Here is a 22,088-nt window from a genome sequence, read left to right as displayed (position 1 = left end):
TAGGCCCTTTCAAATCTGATTTCATCCCTACTCAAGAATGACTCATAATATGAAGGTATTTTACCTAACTTCTCCATGAGTCAGCTTATAAGAAGAGGAGGAGAAATTAAAGATCATAGAGAGCGTTTCCCTGGTGGCTCAGTGGTAAGGAATTTGGATGCCAATGGGGGAGACATGGGTTCAACTCCTGGCCTGGGAAGATCCTACATGCTGTGGAGCAACTACGTCTGTGTGCCACAACTACTGAGCCTGTGCTATAGAACCTGGGATCTGCAACTACCAAGCTCATGCGCCACAGCTACTGAGCCTGCACACTTTAGAGCCTGTGTTCTGCAAAAACAGAAGCCGCCTCAATGAGAAGTCTGTGCAACGCAACAAGAAAGTAGCCCCCACTTGCCACAGCTAGAGAAAAGCCCATGTAGCAATGAAGACACAGCACAGCCAAAAAAAAAAAAAAAAGACTGCAGAGAGATTTGGCATTTTAAAATTTCTGGGTCTCATGGTGATGAAGGTAGCTGGCCTCCAAGATGGCTGCCACTGATGACTTTCCTCCTGGTGGTTCATGCAGTTTCCCCAAGAGACTGAGACTATATTTCCCCTCTGCATTGAATCTGGGCTTTCATACATTGAACAGAAGTGGTATTCTGGGACTTTTAAGGCTAGTTCTAAAGAAGCCTGGTATCTCCTGCCCAAGTCTCCTGAAACACTCTGGGAGTACGGAGATGCCGTGTCGGAAGTCCTACTATAGGAGATCAAAATGCTGGAAAGGTCACTGCTGGGCTCTTCAATGATTGTTCCAGCCAAGTCCAGCCTCCTAGGCCTTTCAACCAAGACACCAGGCATGGGATCTCTGTCTGGGTGCTTCCAGACTAACCCAACTGCCAGTTGAATACAACTGAGCAACCTCAGTCAACACCACGTGGAGAAAATGTACCTCAGAGAGCATTGTTTGAATTCCTGATTGCCAAACCTGTGAGATAATAATAATAAAGTGGTTGTTCTAAGTCACCATGTTTTGAGGTAAGTATCACAAGACAGGAAAACCTGGAACAGTGATAAATCAGATCTCTTGAATATTTTGGTTTCATTTTACGCTGATAAAACAGAATCGACTTTATGAAACATGTAATCGATCCCCATATTTTACAGATGAGAAAACTGAAGTCTGAAGCGTCAAACAGCCATCCAGGTTTCCCTTTCATGATTTTTTCTTTCATTACTCTCTTCTTTCATTAATCTTGGCTATTCTCAGAATAAATTAGAAAAGTTCTTCATTTTATTTTCAAACCCATCAATAATGTTAACAAATCTGAAATGTTTGGGATGAGCAAACGTAATTTATCTTGTAGCCCCAGTGCCTGGCATAGTACTCCACACAGTTTTAGGCACTCAGTGAATTAGTGTTGAATAGGAATGGATGAACGAATGAAACTGCCTCTTTCTGTGCCAATGGAGAGTTCTGCAACAAGGCAGCTCAATGTGTGTCTCACTTCATCTGCTTTATTTTTCATAATGAATTCATCTGACCCGTTGCCTTTTGACAGATTGACCCTCAGTGTGCCAACTAGAAAACTGGTGTTTGTGTCAGAATCTGTGACTCCATGGTGTGACTTTCTGGAAGCCAGAAGGTCTGTTCCTGCAGGATTCCAGATCCTGCAGAGAAAACGGCATTTCTTGGAGGTTACATCTCTCTGTATCATGTGCCACTTTGGCTTGCTGTGATACCTCTTGTTTGGAAGCCTGCTGGTAGTGATTCAGACAGCAGTCACCCATTTATTTTCCTGTGATTGAATTCATTCTTCATGATTGTCCTGGACCATCTTGGAATCCAGTTAGTTCAGCTTAAGAGCTGAAGGTGACCCCATGAAGAATGGGGTCCTGCATAGCAGTCCTGTAAGTGAGTGGTAGTTGTTGGTGTCATATTTGTGTGTGTGACTCAGTACAGAAGCCTGCTCAGGGGGAACTTAGGGAGAGGAACACACTAATTTTGGATTCTGTTTCTCCAGGACAATCAGTCCTTTGGTGACTGAACAGCATGTACTGAAAGAAGCACAAAATTGACTGATCCCTAAGCTTAGAAGGCTCTCTTTCCTAAGTCACCCTCAGAGACAAGAGAGCGCAAAGCTCATTCCATTTATACCACAAATCACACCACAGTGAAACCTCGGAAACAGCCGTGCCCACAGCCTAGGGCAGGAAGTTGGGGTTAGGGGTTGGGCAGGAGACAGTTCTTTGGCTAGACTTCATTGATTGGAGTCTCTTTTCACCAAAAGAGACCTTTGACCTTTTGACCTTTGGCATCCTGTGAGCACCGAGTCGCAGCTGTTGCATCTCCTGGGCTCTCCCCCAAGAGCTGGCACTCTGAAGGCCCCTTGTGAGCAGACAATGTGCTCTTATCCGAGAAGATGGGGTTGCCTCTTCACAGGGCAACAGTCCAGGGCCTTGGTCTTTCAGGGAAGTTACTGAACCTCAGCCAAACCACAAAAATCAGCTGCTAAAATAGCCTCAGATTTTTTTTTAGAGGAAAAAGTAAATAAATTAAAGGGCCTTGGCCAGCTGCAATCCCCCTCCCCCAATGCCAACCAGTGAAGCCCATTCCTCCATTAGGCAAGTATTTACTGAAATCAGAACTAAATGCTAAACACGGGGGCTATGCTGTGGGAGATATGGTTTGCATTAAGAACCAAAGTGGTTGCTTCGTGGAATTTAATAGTTTCTTAGAGGAAAGAGATATTAACCAAGCAATCCCATGAACAGTATAAAATAGTAACTGTGATAAGTGATAGACAGAGACTCAATGGTTATCTACAGAAAGGGGGTTGGCCCAGTTAGGGAAGTCAGGGAAGTCTGCTTGGAATAAAATAAATTTGAGCTGAACTTTCAGAAAATCTGAATAGGAGTTAACCTAGATGATAAAGGAAAGAGTGGTATTTCAGCCAGAAAAAGCAGTACATGCAAAGGTCCTGTGACAGATTACAGAATTTGGTGAGTTTGAGGGATGAAAGATGACCAGAGAGGTTGGACTGGAGCGACAGGCAGAGGAATGACCATGTAGAACCCTGTAAAGCACATTAACACATTCTGTCTTCATTTGAATCTGGGGAAAGGAGCATACGTGATATAATCAGTTTATGGTTTGAAAAGACCAGGTGACCTCCTTTGGCTGCCACTGTGCCCAGTGGAGTAGTTCATGTCAGTTGACCATGAGATTTGACCATGGACTTCATTTCCTGGCCACACTGAGCCTTGTTAGTCCCAAGTAACCGCTGTGCCTCCCCTATCTCCCTTCACCTCCTGACCCTTCACTCCCTTCTGCCCTCCCAAACCCTCTCATCTGAACAAACGTGCTGGTCAGCCAACTCCCTTCTAACCCAAACCTCTTCCTCAGTGCGTCCGTCAGCTCCTGGCCTGTAAGTGAAGCCCTGATGTCCTTGGAGGACACAGCTTCCAATATGGCTGCCTCAAACGGATGTTTGTTAATCTCCGGTCCAGGAAGTAGGGTGGAAATCTCCCGCTACCCAAACTCTACAGCCAGGCAAGTGGTCTTGCTCTAGCACTCTCTCACTTTCCAACTCTCAGGTCCCTCTTTCTCCCTCATAAGGGTTTAGTGTCCATTATTCCTCTTTCGTCCCACATCTTCTTGAAAGAACCACCTAACACACTTGTGGTCATCCACATCACTACTCTACCTCAGCCTCTCACTCTGGGAAGGGCCGTATCCTTCTATTCAACTGCCTCCTTTATACTCTGTGGACTGGATCACCAGCGTTCCCTGCTCCTGTTTTCAAAGTGGATCCTCTCATCTTCCCAGAAGCTGTTCCTGCTCCAGTGCTTCTCATTTCAGTAAACGACACCCCTGATTAATCCTTACAGTTACTCTCAGCAAAGCTGTACTGCCAAGTGGATGCTATCAGCGATACATCACAGCTTCCTCTCTTATCCCGCATATCCAAGAAGACACAAAGTCCTGTTTATTTGATGTCTAAACATAACACAAGTCCATCCACTTCTCTCTGTCTCTGTTGCCTCCAGCCTCATTCCCAAACCACCATTATTTTTCACGTGACCCATTGAATGGCAGCCAGAGCTCCTTTTAAAGGCACAGAATGTATGATGAGATATTTTCCTTTGTCTTACCTTGGGGTGGGGACAGGAGGGGAGACAATGTCTCCAGCTATCCTTTGGGAAGAAGAGACATTTGAGGTGCAAACTCATGGTTCTTCCAGCCAGATACTATCTATAGGTAGACCCGTGGAGCATAATATAGCTCATGACAAAAGTGTCTCTTATTCTCGCTCTATTTCCTTTTCTCTCGTGGATAAAATCTTGATTTCTATTCCAGAGGCAAATATACACAGGATCCCTGGAAAAGCCAGTCATTCTTCAAGGACTTTAGCAATAAATCCAGATATAGTTGATGCTAGGCAAGGAAGTGTGTTGTGAATCCTTACCCTCCAAACTCAGGCACCTCACCACCAATGCCCAAGCAAAGAGCTAGGTCATGCCCTCCCACCCGGACCTTCAGGGTGTTGCTCTGGGTACATGTTCCAACACTGCTCCTGTTCCTCTCGGTCTGTCTCTCTGCTCTTACCCTTTCCTCTTCCTGAAGTCTCTGCCTCCTGATTTTCCTGGGTACACTGCCCTCCCACAGAAACCAGCAAGCCCCACATCCTTCCTGGGGTCTATTTTTAAAGATTTCCAGGGTCTGTGGTGAGTGAATGTCATTGTCTTCTCCGCTCGTGGGTAGAGGGAAGGGTCAGCCTCAGATCCTCAGAGCTGGGGAGGAAAAACATCTGGATTGCATTTTGTAACTTTATGAATTTACAAAGCAGACAAGATAAAAACAAGCAAAACAAAAATAACCCCCATTTTCCCAGTGAAGATTAATATCCTCCCCAAAGCCTTATTGACTCTTCCATACTTATACCTCTCCTCTTGGCTCAAATTTGAACTTATTCTGCTCCAGAACTTTTGCTCTTATTCTGATCCCAGGACACAAACCAAAGCTTCTTTCCTTAACGACCAGACACATTCCCCAGACTCATCCTGCAGGTAGAGGTGGTCCTTCCATATGTCCACCCCCCTCTCCTGCGGTCACACCATTAATGTTTTCTCTTACATACCCCAAATTCTTCCTTATGGGTACATCCTACTCTTTAGGGGAACTCCTCCCACACTTTCATCAAGCCTAAGCATGAGGTCTCTTCACTGGGGCTTCCCTGGTGGTTCAGTGATAACAAATCCACCTGCCAATGCAGGAGACACAGGTGTGATCCCTGATCTGGGAAGGTCCCACATGCCGCTGGGCTTAGTGCCACAACTATTGAGCCCACAAGGCCTAGAGACTGTGCTCCACAACAAGATAAGCCACTGCAATAAGAAGCCTGCTCATCATAACTAGAGAGTAGCTTCTGCTTGCCGCAACTAAAAAAAGTCCATGCAGCAACAAAGACCCAATGCAGCCATACAAACACACACAAAAAAAAACACAAAATACAACTGTCTTCCCTAGGGCCATCTTCCCTGGGCACCTAGGATTCCCTCACTGACCATGTTCAGGCACTCTGTAGGGTATTCTTTTTCCACAGCAAGAAGGAAAAATTTAAGGCAATAATAACTGAGGGACTGCTTACCATATGTCTCCTCTGTAAACTCCTTGAGGGCAGAGCATCTATATTCCTTTCCACCATATTCCCACATTAGGGTATAATAATTCTGTTTAACTGTATGTTAGTCACTCAGTCGTGTCTGACTCTTTGTGACCCCATGAACTGTAGTTCTCCAAACCCCTCTGTCCATGCCAGGCAAGAATAATGGAGTGGATTGCCATTCCCTTCTCCAGAGGATCTCCCCAACCCGGGGATCAAACCTGAGTCTCCTGCATTGCAGGCAGATTCTTTACTATCTGAGCCACCAGGGAAGCCACTTTTACTTCCTGTTAACTACAGAACCCTTATTAAGTATTAGGTATTTCTACAAACTAACTCATGTATTCCTCACAACACATCTATATAGTCACTGCCTTATAGAGGAAGTAAAGTGACCTACAGAAAAATCAACTTGTCCAGAATCCTACAGTTGTTATAGTGGAACCAGGGCTGAAACTCAAGAAGCCTGGCCAAAAGGATATAGATTATGTGGCAAAATGCACATATATCTCACTTTTAAAACTTCCATTTCTTTATGTCAAAATAAAATCGATACTGGGAGACATGAGAGTTATGGAGTTCAATTATAGAGTTTTTAAATGGATCACTGACCATGGAAATTTTCCCATTTATGTCTGATTTCTAGATGAATTGCTGTATTCTGAAACAGAAAACCTGTCTTCTCTTAAGGTGCTCTTTCTCTCCTTCTCTCAAACCTTTTGCTTTTTGCCAGTGTGTCCCATTGTTTTGTAAACAAGCTAAGTTGATAATTTGCTGAAGTAAAAACTTATCTCCATAAGGGATAAAGATGGGCTTTTCTCTGTGGTGATCTGGGCAATATTTAAACTCTTTTAATTGTGACCAACGTCTTCTTACAGTTCAGAGATGCTCCACAAAACACCTGTATATGTGATTTTCTGAGATAAGAAGGTGATATGAGTCAGGATATGCTACCAGGAACTTTGGAACTGAAGACTTGGCTGGGTCCCTGGCCTCTGAGACTCCCTTGCTCAGGTGAATTAGTCTCTAGCCGCTCCAAGGGCGCGGTGGGAACCTGCAGCCTCAGTCAGTTATTTTCACAATAAAGAAGAGATTCTTCAGCTCACTCTGGTAGAAAAAGATGATAAGGACCTTGTGCTAGGTCAGATTGACAAGGGGATTCCATGTCTGCCATTTCATAAGGGGCTCCAGGTCCCTTGGCCCTTTAAAACTAAGAAATTTACTTAAATCATAAGAAGACAATTGATTATAGAAGCTCAATGCCGTTTCACCACATATCGCTTCCTTCTTTCAGTGCAGTAAGCCAAAAGGGATTGTTAAATCCATCCTTGGTGAATTTAAATCTCACAGGGAAATTCAGAACATCCTTTGATGTCAAGAGGACATTGTTCGGAATAATTTTGTAAGAAGGCAGTGCTGGTTAGTTTTGTGAAAATGACAACTCCTGGGAGGAGACACGTGAGCTGTGGCAGCCAGCCCTTACTTGAAGTGAAATGACACATGTTAAAGAGGAGACAGGAAAGTTAGTGCTTTGAAGCAAGAACACATTGGGTTCTCAGGGTAGAATAGGAAAATGAATCATGTCGATCAAGGGCAGAGTTTTGTGGAGAGATTTTTTTAGGAGCAAGATTTGTGGAGAGAGGGTTTCCATGGGCTTCAGCATTAGAAAGAGAAATAGAAAAAATATATCTATTTTGGAAAATCAAGCGATCAGCTGCAGGCCAGAGCCCCTGAAGGTTTTTAAGGTCAAGAATACAGTTTTTGGGGACCTGTCACCGTTTCTCTCCTTCACACCAGCTTTTCTTTCCACTCTGTCGTCCTCTGATCATATATGTCAAGGGTGAATTGTTAGAATGGCCATAAATATGAAATAATCCATTTTTATGTGAATAATATGGATGTCAGCCCGATTGTGGAACCTTTACGAAAAAATTAAATGTCTCTTAAAGTGAGGCCTCAGAACCCCAGTCTCATTACCTATAACAGGTGTGGGGTGCAGATACCTATTTTTAATACAGATTACCTGAAGCCACCTGAAAAGCCCTGGATTAGAATTCCTAGGGGATGGAACCTGGGAATCTGTATGTTAATCATTTAAATTCTTCAGGTGATGTTTGTGTGATTTTCTGATCACTTTTGAGATCAAGACAGCAATGATAGGTACCTCCTTAGTTAATAAAATTAGCAACTTGAATCTTCATCTTGAATTAAACCATGAGTTACCCATTGTTTTTCACAATAAACATTGGGTTTGCATTATCTCTAGTGGTTTGCATTTGCTGGGTATGGAAAACAGCTCCCACCCACATATCCTTGAGCCTTTCATCCTCTCTCCTAAACAATGTATCTTACATTATTTGATGTCTGAATCCCATCAATGATTAGCGTGAAATCATTAAAATCGCCCTACACATTGAATCTTATTATAACTCTCTGGTAGTTTCAGTCTCATAACATAATTCTATTCACTTTAAAATTATGACACTTATACATTCTTTTTTAATCTCTCTTCAGCATGTTGCAAATGCTTGGAGATTAAAATATGTGACCTGCATAAAAGATAAGATCAAAAATAAATTTTAAACCACAACATAAATGATCATGAGCCTCCAGGAAATGAATTTAGATTAAAAAAAAAAAAAAGCAGCAGTCTGGGCATTTATAACATTTATCACAGATATGGATTTGGTCCTTTAAAAAAATTTTTTTTTCCCATTCATTTCTAGCTCCCTCTAGCCTTTTTTCTCACATTTTTGTATGAGATATGTACAAGTTTTCTTTCTTTGAACAATCAAAGCGACCTCTGCCATTTTAAAGCAACCTCTCAGCTGGAAATTCACACAGGTTTCCAGGAAGACACTGTTAATTAGTTGACACAAATTACTAGGAGTAAAACCAGGCACGTGTAAGTTTGTATCTGGCTTTCTTTTTTAAAAATATTTTTATTAATTTATTTTTTACTGTGCTGGGTCTTCGTTGCTGTGCAGGCTTTTCTCTAGTCGCAGAGAGCAGGGGCTACTTTTCATTGAGGCATGCAGGCTACTCATTGCCATGGCTTCTCTTGTTGCAGAGCACGGGCTGTGGGGCTCTCGAGCTTCAATGGCTGCAGCTCTAGAGCACAGCCTCAATAGTTATGGTGCACAGGCCTCAGTGATCCGTAGCGTATGGGATCTTCCCAGATCAGGGGAAGAGAACCTGTGTCTCCTGCATTGACAGGCTAATTCTTTACTGCTGAGCCACCAGGGAAGCCCCTGTATCTGATTTTCCTGATTAGAGAGAGGCAGTATTTAAAACAAGGCTGACATATAGTTTTAAAATATATCTGATATACTCTATTACAACATTATGCAGATGTAGGCTGGGAAATTGCTAATAACGATGACAGATGAAGAACAGTGAATTCAAATACTTACTGCAATCAATCAGGATAGGAGGAGGTAAATGTGTCATCTGGCTTCTTCTGGGCTCATTTTGGCACCCAAAAGATCATTGATAAGCAGATAACATGATCACCTCTTTAAAGAAATCTCTCAACAAGACACCAGGGAAAATTCCACCCAGTACACCTGGCAAAACGCATGAAAAGCACCTCCATGCTTTTCTCACATCAGAGCAGCTGCCCAAATCTCCAAGTTTTTCTCTCAAAATGCCCCAACCAGTCACTCAAAAACCAAACCATCTTGCCTTTTGTTTCTCGCCCCTTCCTCTCACCATTCCAATTTCTTTCCTCTCATAAATAACTCTCTGGGGACTTCCCTGGTCGTCCAGAGGTTAAGAATCTGCCTTGTAAGGCAAGGGAACATGGGTTTGAACCCTGGTCGAGGAACTAAGATCCCATATGCCATGGAGCAAGTTAGCCCACCTGCAAGCCTCAGCTAGAGAGAAGCCCGCACAAAGACTGCAACAGAGACCCAACACAGCCAAAAAAAAAAAAGTAATGATAATAATAAAATATTTTTAAAAAACTACAAGCACATACAAAAACTCTCTACCTTTTCTGGTAGAACTCAAGGTATGAACATAATGGTGCAACTACTTTAGTAGAATTTCTATGTATGTTGAACTTTTTGAGTGGGATTAGATTTTTCTTAAAAACATCATATAAACAAATGTATGGGTGATTGTAAAAATAAATCCTTGCTTATGAAAACCTGACCTCTTGCATTAAGAGATAAGAAGCTTTTTTTATTTTCCCTGGCAAAAGTCAGTGGAAGAGAGCGAGTCACCAACTGTCACAGGTAATATTTCAGTTTTAGTACCAAAACTAGGAACTCTTCAATTCCAGCAACCAGGACAGGTAGACACCTGAAAAGGAGGCTTAATGCCTCTCTCTGGGACAGCCTGATGTAATGAGGCCTGAAAGGGTAACCCAAAGATGAAATTAGTACCTCATCTTTCACTGAAAGCTCTTCCCCTGGTGGCTCAGTGGTAAAGAATCCACCTGCCAATGCAGAAGATACAGGCTTAATCCCTAGATCAGGAAGATCCCCTGGAGATGGACATGGCAACCCACTTCAGTATTTTCGCCTGAGAAATCCCATGGACAAAGGAGCTTGGTGGGCTACATTAGGAACTGTGCACACTTTCCTTGAAAAAAGGAAATAAAGGAAATTCATTACTCCTAGGAGACCACAGATTGCCCAGCTGATTCCTTTTGCTCTTCCCACCTGCATTTTTATTTCAGTTGTTAATGTCACCTGCCTAGGAGAGTGATTAGGCCAGGGACGCTCGCCTTCCTCCCGGACAGGGTCTTAGGCAACTCTGAAAGTAATAAGACTCCAGTTTGCTTGACTTGCTGCTGCTGCTGCTGCTAAGTCGCTTCAGTCGTGTCCAACTCTGTGCGACCCCATAGACGGCAGCACACCAGGCTCCCCCGTCCCTGGGATTCTCCAGGCAAGAACACTGGAGTGGGCTGCCATTTCCTTCTCCAGTCCATGAAAGTGAAAAGTGAAAGTGAATTTGTTCAGTCGTGTCCGACTCCTAGCAACCCCATGGACTGCAGCCCACCAGGCTCCTCCATCCATGGGATTTTCCAGGCAAGAGTATTGGAGTGGGTTGCCATTGCCTGACAAATCTTACCCTAGTTTCAACAACTTAGCCTTGTTTTCCACCTAGTACTTGAAAATGAGCTGCTAACAAGATTAAAACCGCCATCAATACATGGCTGCTTCCCTGCATAGATGAAATTAATCATTTTAGCCCTGAAGTAATTTATTCTGAAGTAAATTAATTATGCCCATCCTTATGAGAGGGCTTCCCTGGTAGCTCAGCTGGTAAAGAATCTGCCTGCAATGCTGGAGACCCCGGTTTGATTCCTGGGTCAGGAAGATACCCTGGAGAAGGGATGGGCTACCCTCTCCAGTATTCTTGGGCTTCCCTGGTGGCTCAAATGGTAAAGAATCTGCCTGCAGTGTGGGACACCTGGGTTCAATCTCTGGATTGGGAAGGTCCACTGGAGGAGGGCCTGGCAACCCACTCCAGTGTTGTTGCATGGAGAAGCCCCATGGACTGTAAGCCACCAGGCTCCTCTGTCCATAGGATTTTTCAGGCAGGAATACTGGAGCTGGTTGCCATTTCCTTCTCCAGGGGATCTTCCAAACCAGGGATCGAACTCGCGTCTCCCACATTGCAGACAAATTCTTAACTCTCTGAGCCACCAGGAAAGGATTGCCAGACTAATTTCTATTTCATCTTGTCCAACTGAGTCAGGTAGATGTGCTTTAGGGGTGGTCTGGCTCAGATTTTACACACCTCTCCCTCCCCTCCAATGATGGGTTTCATTCTACAGCCTCTCTTTCTCCAAGAGTGCATGACTTTAGGGAATTTCCCACTTTGGTAACTTGGAAATATTAATTAGGCCTCCTGAGGGCTGAGATCATTTGTCATTTTGGTGGCCAGAGTTTCCTGATTTAAGGGAGATTGGGCAAAGAAGAGATGTTAAAATCTTACAAAAGCAAATCTTGTTGCTATTGTAAATGCATTTCTTAGCTTCAAAAGACAAAAATCATATGAAGATAACAAGAGGCATCAATTTAAACTACATCTTTAATAGTTTACTTTAAGAAAGTATAATGGATAGCATTAGATTTCTTAATAATTATTCTAATGTATTCTGCATAATACATTTGATATACAGTATGAACCACATAAATCAGGATTTAACTGAAATAGAAACATAGGGGTTATGAGATCATAGTTCTCTTTTCAATTCATTTGGAAAATTCATCATAACCATAACCAGTTCAAGTCTTCAGACCAAGTGGTCCAAAGACCACATGGCAATCGAGATGGACTTCTTAGGATAGAAATTCCAAATTCAGGATAAAAATGGCCTCTATCACCCTAAAAAGCTAAAGTACAACAGCTGTAGGAGAATTTTATGGAAAGGTAGCCATCAATCTAGACCTCTTGGTTTCCTTGGTGATTAGCCCAGGAGATCTTGGATGTTTCACTCTCAGTTACATAGCATCACCTTCCTGGCCCATTTCTAAGCAAGGTCAAGCTGTCTGGGTCAAGGTCATCTCTCTTGGATCCTTTCTTTGCCCCTTTGCATCAGTGAAGACTCTTCAAGTCTGACTCCCACCCAGTTCATTGCAAGATGTAGATAGAATTCTAGATGTAAAGAATTGCTGAGAATCTATAGAATACTGGGGGAACTTAGGATCTGGATTCAATGCACACTGTTTTATTCTGCATATTCCAAAGTCTTCATTTGTTCTGAAGGCTTCATCCTCTGCAGTCAAAGACAGGTTTTCTCCATGTGGAAGGGACATGGCAGTTCTGCACCCCAGGGATGCACTGGTCCGAGTCCCAGAGGAGAGCTCAGCAGCAATAGGAAAACCCAGATAAGGTCTCTGAGCAGTTTGTGTCATAGGTCCCTCCTGAACCAGTTATCAAGGTCAGAGGGATAGAAGTGGTACCACAGATAATCCTGTGGTCCCGTCCATTGCCCTTCACAGTCTATAGCCAAGAAAGGGGGTGGGAGAGGGTGATGTGTAGACAAATGGTAGTGGCTAATATGTACTATGTCCTTAAGCATGTTCTAGGCATTAGTATATTTGTTTTCAGTATATGACTTTGTTAGTTCTATGGTAAGGCTAAGCTGAAGGTTTGATTATTGTCACTATTATAAAGAAAAGGAGAGAATGAGAACAACATTTAAGTAGCTTGTCTGAGATCACATAACTGGTGAATAGGAGGATTTAAAACCAGACTGGCTGACCCCAGATCTATCCACCCAATTACCATCATTCCTGTCAAATTCTCCCTTCTCCCTTTTCTCTTCCTCTCTCCTCTGTAGGGTGACTGACAGATGGAAGGTCTTGGAAAGGGTTGGGTACTGAAACTTTTTTGCCCTGACTATAGCCTCAAACACTTGCTCTGGTCTTTCTCTACCTCCCTCCAAGTTTCTAGTGCTATTTCTATTCTATTTAACTATCAGCCCCAACTGGAACCAATAACTAGATTCCAATTTCTTAATTTAGACAGAAGCTGTGCACAATATTCTTCACTAAGGCAGAGAACAAATGCCCAAGGAACGCCAGAAAACAATTTTACACAAAAACACATCTCAGAGGAAGTAAAGAAAGAAAAAGCAGTAAGATACAGAAATCTATTCAAAATGATGAATCACTCATGTTTTATCAGATTACGGTCACACCTCAGGGCTAAATAACCACTAAGATATAATTTAACACTTGATTTTCAACTGTCTTCTCCACTTCTCCCTTGACTTCATAAAAGAGTACTTTTTTTTTTTTAATTGATCCAGGACACAAGGTATGCAGGATTTTAATTCTCCCACCAGGGATCGAACCTGCACCCCTTGCAGTGGAAGAAGTGCAGAGTCTTAACCAATAGACCATGTGGGAAGTCCTGATAAAAGAGTCCTGAAGACCCTATTCAACCATCATCCCTTCCATGTGGCTCCCTCTTCCTACTCCCCCACAGAGGCAGATTAGCTGAGTTGCTCCCTTCCCTGTGTTTACCAAGTCTTGGTACGTATCTATCCAAGGATCTCATCACTACTTTTGCCCTTATGTTTTCTTCCCATGAAGAACTCTTATTTTCTTAGGAATAGTAACTATAGCTTGTGGATCTGTATTTTTCCATCCTCCCTAAAAATGCCCAGAAAAAAAGTAGTTCAATAAATATTAATTCACCCATCACACCGGTCTGCTTTCAGCTCTTCTAGTACATTCTGCATTTTCCTGCCTGGAGGCTGGTGGGCTTGTTCTAACTGGCTGAATGAATACGTCAGACTCCGTAGGGCACTTTCTCCTGAAAGCAATTCTACTCTCCCTCTGTTGCCTCTTCCAACCCACTGATCAGAGCCATTCTGAGCAACACCAAGATGCAATCTCAGGCAAGTTTCACCATTTTTCTGTTTACTCTCAGGAAATAGAAGAATTGTGTCTTTCAGAGGCAGGAGAAAGTGAAATCACTTGGTCAAAATCACAGGGCTAGTAACTGATGGAGCCAGAACCAACATCCACTGTCCAAGCTCCAGGCTATTTCTTTTACCTTCCACATTTATTTGTTTAAAAAGTCCATGTCTTGGGAGTGACCTGAGAGGTCAGTGCTTTCAGCTCTAGTCAATCAAGCATCCATTCTGGAGAGCCCTCTGGGGCATGTGTGTTCTTGGTCAGTTTCCATGTCATCCTATCAGGATGTGAAATGTCAACTAAGTTTGCTTCTGTCTGATCCTCAGTTGCCCCTCAAACATACCGTGCTCTTCCATGCTTTTGTATTTGTGTATGTGTTACTCCTTCTGTTGCAGATGTCCTTGGCGCAAGTTAGTGCAACATCTCTCCCTCTCTGAAGCTTTGCAGCAAACTTTGGGAATTTTTTCCATTGTGCTTTCATCGCACCTCTGTGCCTTTACCGCACTGTATGTGAGTCCTCACTAGACTCTGAGTTCCTAAAGAGCAAGGATCTGCCTTCTTATCTGTATAGCCCTAGCATCTAATTCAGCACTTGCTATTCTAAATATAAATTTTATTGAGCATCTACTGCATACCAGGTTCTGTGCTGGTATAAAGTAATAGTCTCCACCTTCAAAAACATTCAATAGTGATGGTAACTGTTGCACGTTCCTCAAAACCATTCATCATATCTAAGTTCTTGGGGTTCTATGTTGTGCTGAGATAGGGTTGCTGGTTGCTAAGTGCAGCACCCCTAAGTGCAGACAAGTTTAATAAAGCAGAGAGTAATTCATTTCTGAAATTAGATATCGGGCTGAAATCCTAGAATCCCAGAAAATTCAGGGCTCCCAGATCTGTAGTCTTGAGTCAGCCTAACAAAACCCCTCTGGCAGGGAAATCACACCAGCTGAAGCCTCAGAGGAGCTCAGACCTGGGACATCAGTCTTGAAGATTCAATGACTATTTCTTTGAAAAGGTGCCACCTAAGACAATGTAGCTATGTTTGGGGCGGGGGTTGAAAAGACACACAGAAAACTTTCTAGAGACTACAGGTCACCGAACTGCTCTGAGGCTCTGTATTTACCTTAAAGTGGAGGGAACACCCCTCCAAAGGCTGTTATGAGAAGGACCCATGAGGTAAACCCCAAGCACCATGCAGGGCACACAGTAGGTGCTCAGAACATGGCAGTCTCTGCAGTTACCCTGTTTCCTCAATAACCTGTTAGCTGTTCTCGGAAGTAGCTCCCATCTCTGAACAAAGATGCCCTCTAGTTAGGGGCCACACTTCTAGGCAGGTGGGCTGGAAGGTGAGCAGGGGGGTCCTGCAGAGGGACCGCCCCCCGCCCCCCACCCCAGACCTCTGCTGTCTTCCCAGGAGAAACGAGCAGGGCTTGGTGGCAAAGGGAGCTGTGCCTGTCTGCTGCATCTCAAAGGCATTGTATTCAGGACCCCAAAGAAATATCAGCAGTTGTGGACTTCCCCAGTATTTCAGTAATGAGGGCTCTATGCTTCCAATGCAGGGGACACAGGTTCGATCCCTGGTTGGGGAACTAAGATCCTACAAGTGGTGTGACTTGGCTAAAATACATGTATGGTGGGGCTTCCCTGGTAGCTCAGTGGTAAAGAACCCATCTGCCAATGCAGGAGATGCATGAGATGTGGATTCCATCCCTAGATCGGGAAGATGCCTTGGAGGAGGAAATGGCAACCCACTCCAGTATTCTTGCCTAGGAAATCCCATGGATAGAGGAGCCTGGTGGGCTACAGTCCATGGGGTCACAAAGAGTCAGACATGACTGAGTGACTTAACAACAACAGCAAGGATTGCTGGGCTGGGGTGGAAAGGGTGTCTCATCTTTGAATATTATCCATGCAGGACTCCAGCATATTACTTCTGGGAGTCTTGCCTGGAAAGCCCCTTGGAGTCAGACTTTGTGCATCTTTAAAGCTAATGCTTCACACAAAGATGCTTTCTTCTTTCCCCACCTCACCTGTCTGCACTGACCATAGGGAGCTCTGAGAGACTGACCCAGACCTTGTCTATGTCCGGTCTCTTTAGTGTACATAGTATCTGCTTCTGTGCGTGTATGCATCTTAAGTCACTTCAGTAGAGTCTGACTCCGAGACTCAGTGGACTGTAGCTTGCCAGGCTCCATAGAATTCTCCGGGCAAGAATACTGGAGTGGGTTGCCATGCCCTCTTCCAGAGGATCTTTCCAACCCAGGATCAAACCTGAGTCTCCTGCATTGCAGGAGGAGTCTTCACTGCTGAGCTACCAGGGAAGTCCCAGTATCTGCTCTTAAGTCTCCATAAATCTTTTGCAAGTTCACATCATGCACCAGACCCCTGGATTGTTCCTCCCTCCAGCCCAAGGAACGAGGTCCTCCTTTCTCAGGCTCCTACAATGTCTTTGCCATCCCTTCCCCTCACTGAGGGAAAAGTTTTGTCTCATAAGGTGGAAGGCTGTTCCAACTCACTGTAAATCCTTTCTGCCTCTGCTTTTGCATCTGAATGTCAAAAGCCTTTCACTTCCTCCTGCTGCAGCAAATTTTCCCCAAAGCAGTGGTTGTGTGATGGTCATGGTGAGAGTAACAGAAAATACCGAGGAAATAAATTGCAAAAATATTACTGAAGAACAGTCACGGTAATAGCAGCTAATTACTTCTCAGCTCTTATAATGCTTCAGGAACTACAATAAGGAACCCGTAGGACATTCTTACCACAACAACTCAAGAGGATAAAAATAATAAATTATTTTCCTTGTGTTAAAAAGGAACACGGGCAAGATTGCCTACAGCCAAGGAACCGGAAGGTGCTGGAGTCTGTTGGGAACCCAGACTGTCTGGCCCCAGAATCCACGTTCAGCCACCACGTCTACTGCCTCCCTACATCTGCGGCTGGTCCTAGACCCAAAGTAGCTAACAATAATGCAGCAGGGTAAAGTCAAATCACAAACCAGCACAGAGTGGCCACCCAATCGATATTTGCTGAAAGAAGACAAACAACTGCAGAAACATGGTTAATAAACCCCACACAGAGGCAGCTCATCAGGGAAATGATTCAAGTGCTGCTCACCATATTCTCCAGTCAAATAAAAATGTGATAAGTTGGACATTTTTGCACGTTCTAGAAGAAACAATGACTGTTTGGAGCACAGAACTCTAAACTCTTCTGGGTCCAGACACGCCAGGGAGCAGAGCCAAAAACCAATGTGAATCTGAAACAAGCTCCCTAGAATGAATATGTTTACATTTATTCTGTAAACTTGCACTTCCTTTCCAAGCAATGACATCCATCAACCCCTCTTCCAAGTCACTCTTGCTGGGCTAGGAAAGAGGTGCTGGTGCTCGGGCTCTGTTTTTTGCTGGCCTGTAGGTTAGGACTCCTAGAGGTTTCCTTATCTATTTGGGTCCTAAGATTTTTCTTTCTCTTCTACTAGTCCTAGACCCATGTTTACTTCATCAGCATGGAGATGAAGACTTTTGGAGAACCAAAAATCTCCAGCAGGGAAAAATCAGTTTCGAGTGTTTTTAAAGCTCAATTCTTGATAGCACTGGTGCTGGTTCATCATGAGAAAAATTAAGGTAATAATAAAGATTTTCAAGAGACCTCAAAGAGTGTTTTAAGGGCATAAAAATTGGTTTTAAAGAGCAATGAGCCATGGAAACTTAAACTAGAAGAAATTCTTGGTCTTTAAAAAAAAATCAATTTCCCTGCTTTAATATAGCAAGAATATTCAAGGTACCATAACTTTCTAATATCTTACTGATGTGTGCCCAGCACTGTATTACATTTGGGAAAGGAAGTGCTTTTAGTAAGGGTATGGACTTGAAGAGGCAAGATAACCACATTTGTATAAAGAAAGACAGTTCAAGAGCCAGATAAGACAGATATGATGGAAGGACAAACAAATCTTCTAGACAGAGTGCCACGTGATTCCAAGCACTCTCATGATGTTCTCCTGTTGTGGGCTGAACTGTGTCTCACATACCCTCCCAATTCATATGTTGCTGGTGACGGCTTCAGTAGAGCCTCATGGTCCCGAAGTGCCCACTCCACTGAATGGCAGGGGGTGAGTCAGTTTCCTGTCACATCTCCAGTTTCCCCTTCTGTAAAATGAGGACTAAAACCTTCACCTGAGTCACAGGATTGCTGGGAGCCTTAAAGTCGATGATGCCTGTAACGCTTAGCACAGTGCCTGAGACATAGTTAGCATCTCAGTAAATGTTAGGCTAGCTTTTAGGACTCTATGTGCTGCAGGTAATAAGAGCCACATTGAAATAGTTTAGGAGGAAAAGAGGAGATTATCAAAAAGGCAAGTATGCCTCACAGCACAAGGAAAGAGTTTAGCCCAGTGGCTTCAACTGGGAGAAATGTGGCCCTCTAAGGGGAGTTTGGTGATGTCTGGAGACATTTTTGGTTGTCACAACTGGGGAAATGCTATTGGCATCCAGTGGGTAGAAGCCAGAGATACTGCTGGACATCTTACAAAGCACAGCACCACCTCCCCCACCCCCACATCAGAGAATTATCCAGCCCCAACTGTCAACAGTGTTGCTACTGAGAAACTTCAGGCCAAGAGCAGGAAAGTCACCTGGACCCTTAAGACTAGATGTTAGTTGTTACATTTGGCTTAGGGGGGGTCATGAAAATATTATTGAGCATGGCACCAAGGGTGCCATGAGCAAGAAGTCTGGGAATCTCTGCGATGACTCTTTATGACCCATAAAAAATTACTTACACACATACACAAGTTATCCAGTGCCCTGTCTGATGCATAATGACTTCTCAACAAATACATTGAGGAATAGAGAAAAAGAATGAATAAAATGAATGAATGAATGAGAAAGCAGTGCTTCTCTGGTTTATCTTCTTATGCTTGGAATTACATCCAATTTACTCATCTCTGAGTGGAGACCCCTTAATAAGCTGAATCCTAACCTTTTATTGGTTAGGCTTGGGGCTGGGGATTGGACCCAGGTGGGGTCCTGAGATGCTGGTGGTACCATGAGTCAGGAGCATAAGACTACTCCACCAAGGAAGTGAACATTGCAGTGACTGAAGGTGTGAGATTCAGAGAGAAAGGCTGGCATCTGAGTTGGAAAGTGTCCTGGCAGAAGGGCTGTCATGACTGGAAGCACTTGAGAAAGACTCAGAATGAAAATTCAAGGGCAACTGAGATGGAACAGAGAGCAAGGCTGAACTTGCTCTCAAGAGAAAGGGAAGAGAGGTGTGAGATGGGACAGAAAGAGGAGGTGCAGACTGGGGAAACATAAAAGTTAGACATGGAAGAACCAGGGGGTCAAGCCATGGAATCTGAACTTATTTAGATTTACTGGAGAAAAAGAGTAGGTCAGATATTTAAAGAAGGGGTGAGATGCTCTGAGACTCAGAGAAGAAATGTAATTCAGCGCCAATGCCCTTAATGACACATTGAGGGTACCAAGGGGCACCTGGTTGACACATTGCTTTGAGAGTCCCCAGATGGTCTCTGAGCAGAGTATGCAAGGTATTCAGAAGCTGATGGGGGTGCCTGCAAAAAAGATTCCAGTGTAGATCTGTCTGGGTGAATAATCTGCTGTATTAGAATGGTTGCAAATGAAGAAACATGACTTATGCTTTCTCTTGGGGCTAAAATGTTCTGCACTGAACAAACTCCTACAAATGCAGCTAGAGAACTTTGTCCAGATAAGCTTCTCCTTTAGGCTACCTGTGGAGACGAGGGGGTGGCTCAAATATTAAAATCTGCTCACACACAGATTCTGTCCTCTGAACAAAGGCTCCGAATGGCACACCTGGCAGGCAGTGGGCTCTGCTGCAAGGCTCACACCAAGTTCTGTCTTTAAGAGGGCTCATTCATTTTGCATGACAGTTAAAATTTTAATGTGGGTCTCATTTCAGTGTTTATCCCTACATCATCATATCATTTAAAGTAAAGTATTTTCATCTGCTTGAACTCGGAACATTTTACAACCTCATGTCAGAACTTTGGAGGAGGAAATGGCAACTGTTCCAGTATTCTTGCCAGAAAAATCTCATGGACTCAGGAGCCTGGAGTGCTACAGTTCCTGGGGTTGAAAAGAGTCGGACACGACTGAGTAACTGAGCATGTTTGCACGTCAGAACTTTATTTTTAGTTGATTTGTTATTCTCTTGGCATCTGAGATACATTGAATTCTAAAATTTCGGTTATCTTTTTACTCATTCTTTGAGGTTGTGTTGTATTATTGTCTTTTGAGTGTCCTTCCTGAAGCCCTAGTTAATACCCTTGAGAAAAGCCTGAGAGATCCCTGAGTTGTCTGAAAATTCACTCAAATAGAAAACCTGGGTCCAATCCCAAGTCATATCACACATGTGGTGGGACTCTGGCCCAGGCAGGTTACCTCTCTGAACACCTGCTTCCTCATCCATCAGATGACAAGAGGCAGTATGTCACCATGGGCAGAATATGAGTTTCAGGTTCAAGTCTGGGCTCCAAATTTTGAGTCCACCATTTACTAACATTTTGAACCTCAAAAGTTACTCACCTTGAATCCAAATTTTATTGTGTGTAAAAAGCAAATAATGATTTCTTCCTCATAGTGTTGTTGAGAAAAATAAAGGCAATTTAAAATAGAGTTGCCAGGGACTTCCCTGGTGGTTCTGTGGCTAAGATGCTGCACTCCCCATGCAGGGGACCCAGGTTCAATGCCTGGTTCAGGAGCTAGATCCCATATACTGCAACCAAGATCTTGTATGCCTCAATTAAGACCCAGTGCAGCCAAAGAAATTAAAATAATTTTTTAAATTATTAAAAAAACAGAGTAGCCAAATATTTTCCCCTGAATCTCACCATCTGGTATTTGAGACTTCCACCAGGGAGGAGAGGGACAGGGGAACTTTTTTTAATGGGGCATTTATTGTTGTATATACGGTAATGGTGAGCGTTAGAGTTATTAGTAGCCTGTCATGTCATGATTTACGTGCAATTATTCCTGCTTAGTCTCTAGGCTTATACCTTACTATGCTGATTTGCAAATTAGATGTTAAGAATGGGACTTGATTCCTCATAAATTCTGGTGCACGAGGCAGAATGGCTCTAAGTAGAAAAGCACAGTTCAGAATTGTGACTAGGCAGGTAGCAATTATGAAATACTGCCAAGCACATTTATTTTATAAACTTAGAGTGCAAGTAAAAAAGCAGAGACATTACTTTACAACAAAGGTCTGTCTAGTCAAAGCTATGGTTTTTCCAGTAGTCATGTATGAGTGTGAGAGTTGGACTATAAAGAAAGCTGAGTGCCAAAGAATTGATGCTTTTGAACTGTGGTGTTGGAGAAGACTCTTGAGAGTCCTGTGGACAGCAAGGAGATCCAACCAATCCATCCTAAAGGAAATCAGTCCTGAATATTCATTAGAAGGACTGATGCTGAAGCTGAAACTGTAATACTTTGGCCGCCTGATGCCAACAACTGAGTCATTTGAAAAGACCCTGATGCTGGGAAAGATTGAAGGCAGGAGGAGAAGGGGATGACAGAGAATGAGATGGTTGGATGGCATCACTGACTCAATGGACATGAGTTTGAATAAATTCTGGGAGTTGGTGATGGACCGGGAGGCATGGCGTGCTGCAGTCCATGGGGTCGCAAAGAGTCAGACATGACTGAGCGACTGAACTGAACTGAACTGAGAGTACAAGTTGGTCCTGGGTCTACTCTTACTTTTCTCATTTATTCAGCACTTTCATTTGCTTGATTCTTTGTTCTTAAATTTCACTTCTTATTATAACACATATAAAAATAATAAATATTTACTGAAAAAAGTTAAGAAAATATGCTGCTGCTACTAAGTAGCGTCAGTCGTGTCCGACTCTGTGTGACCCCATAGACAGCAGCCCACCAGGCTCCGCCGTCCCTGGGATTCTCCAGGAAAGAACACTGGAGTGGGTTGCCATTTCCTTCTCCAATGCATGAAAGTGAAAAGTGAAAGTGAAGTCCCTCAGTCGTGTCCAACTCTTAGCAATCCCATGGACTGCAGC

The sequence above is a fragment of the Bos indicus x Bos taurus genome, chromosome 2 (genome assembly GCF_003369695.1).
Source record: "Bos indicus x Bos taurus breed Angus x Brahman F1 hybrid chromosome 2, Bos_hybrid_MaternalHap_v2.0, whole genome shotgun sequence".
Classification (NCBI taxonomy): Eukaryota; Metazoa; Chordata; class Mammalia; order Artiodactyla; family Bovidae; genus Bos; species Bos indicus x Bos taurus.
This window is presented reverse-complemented; position numbering follows the sequence as displayed.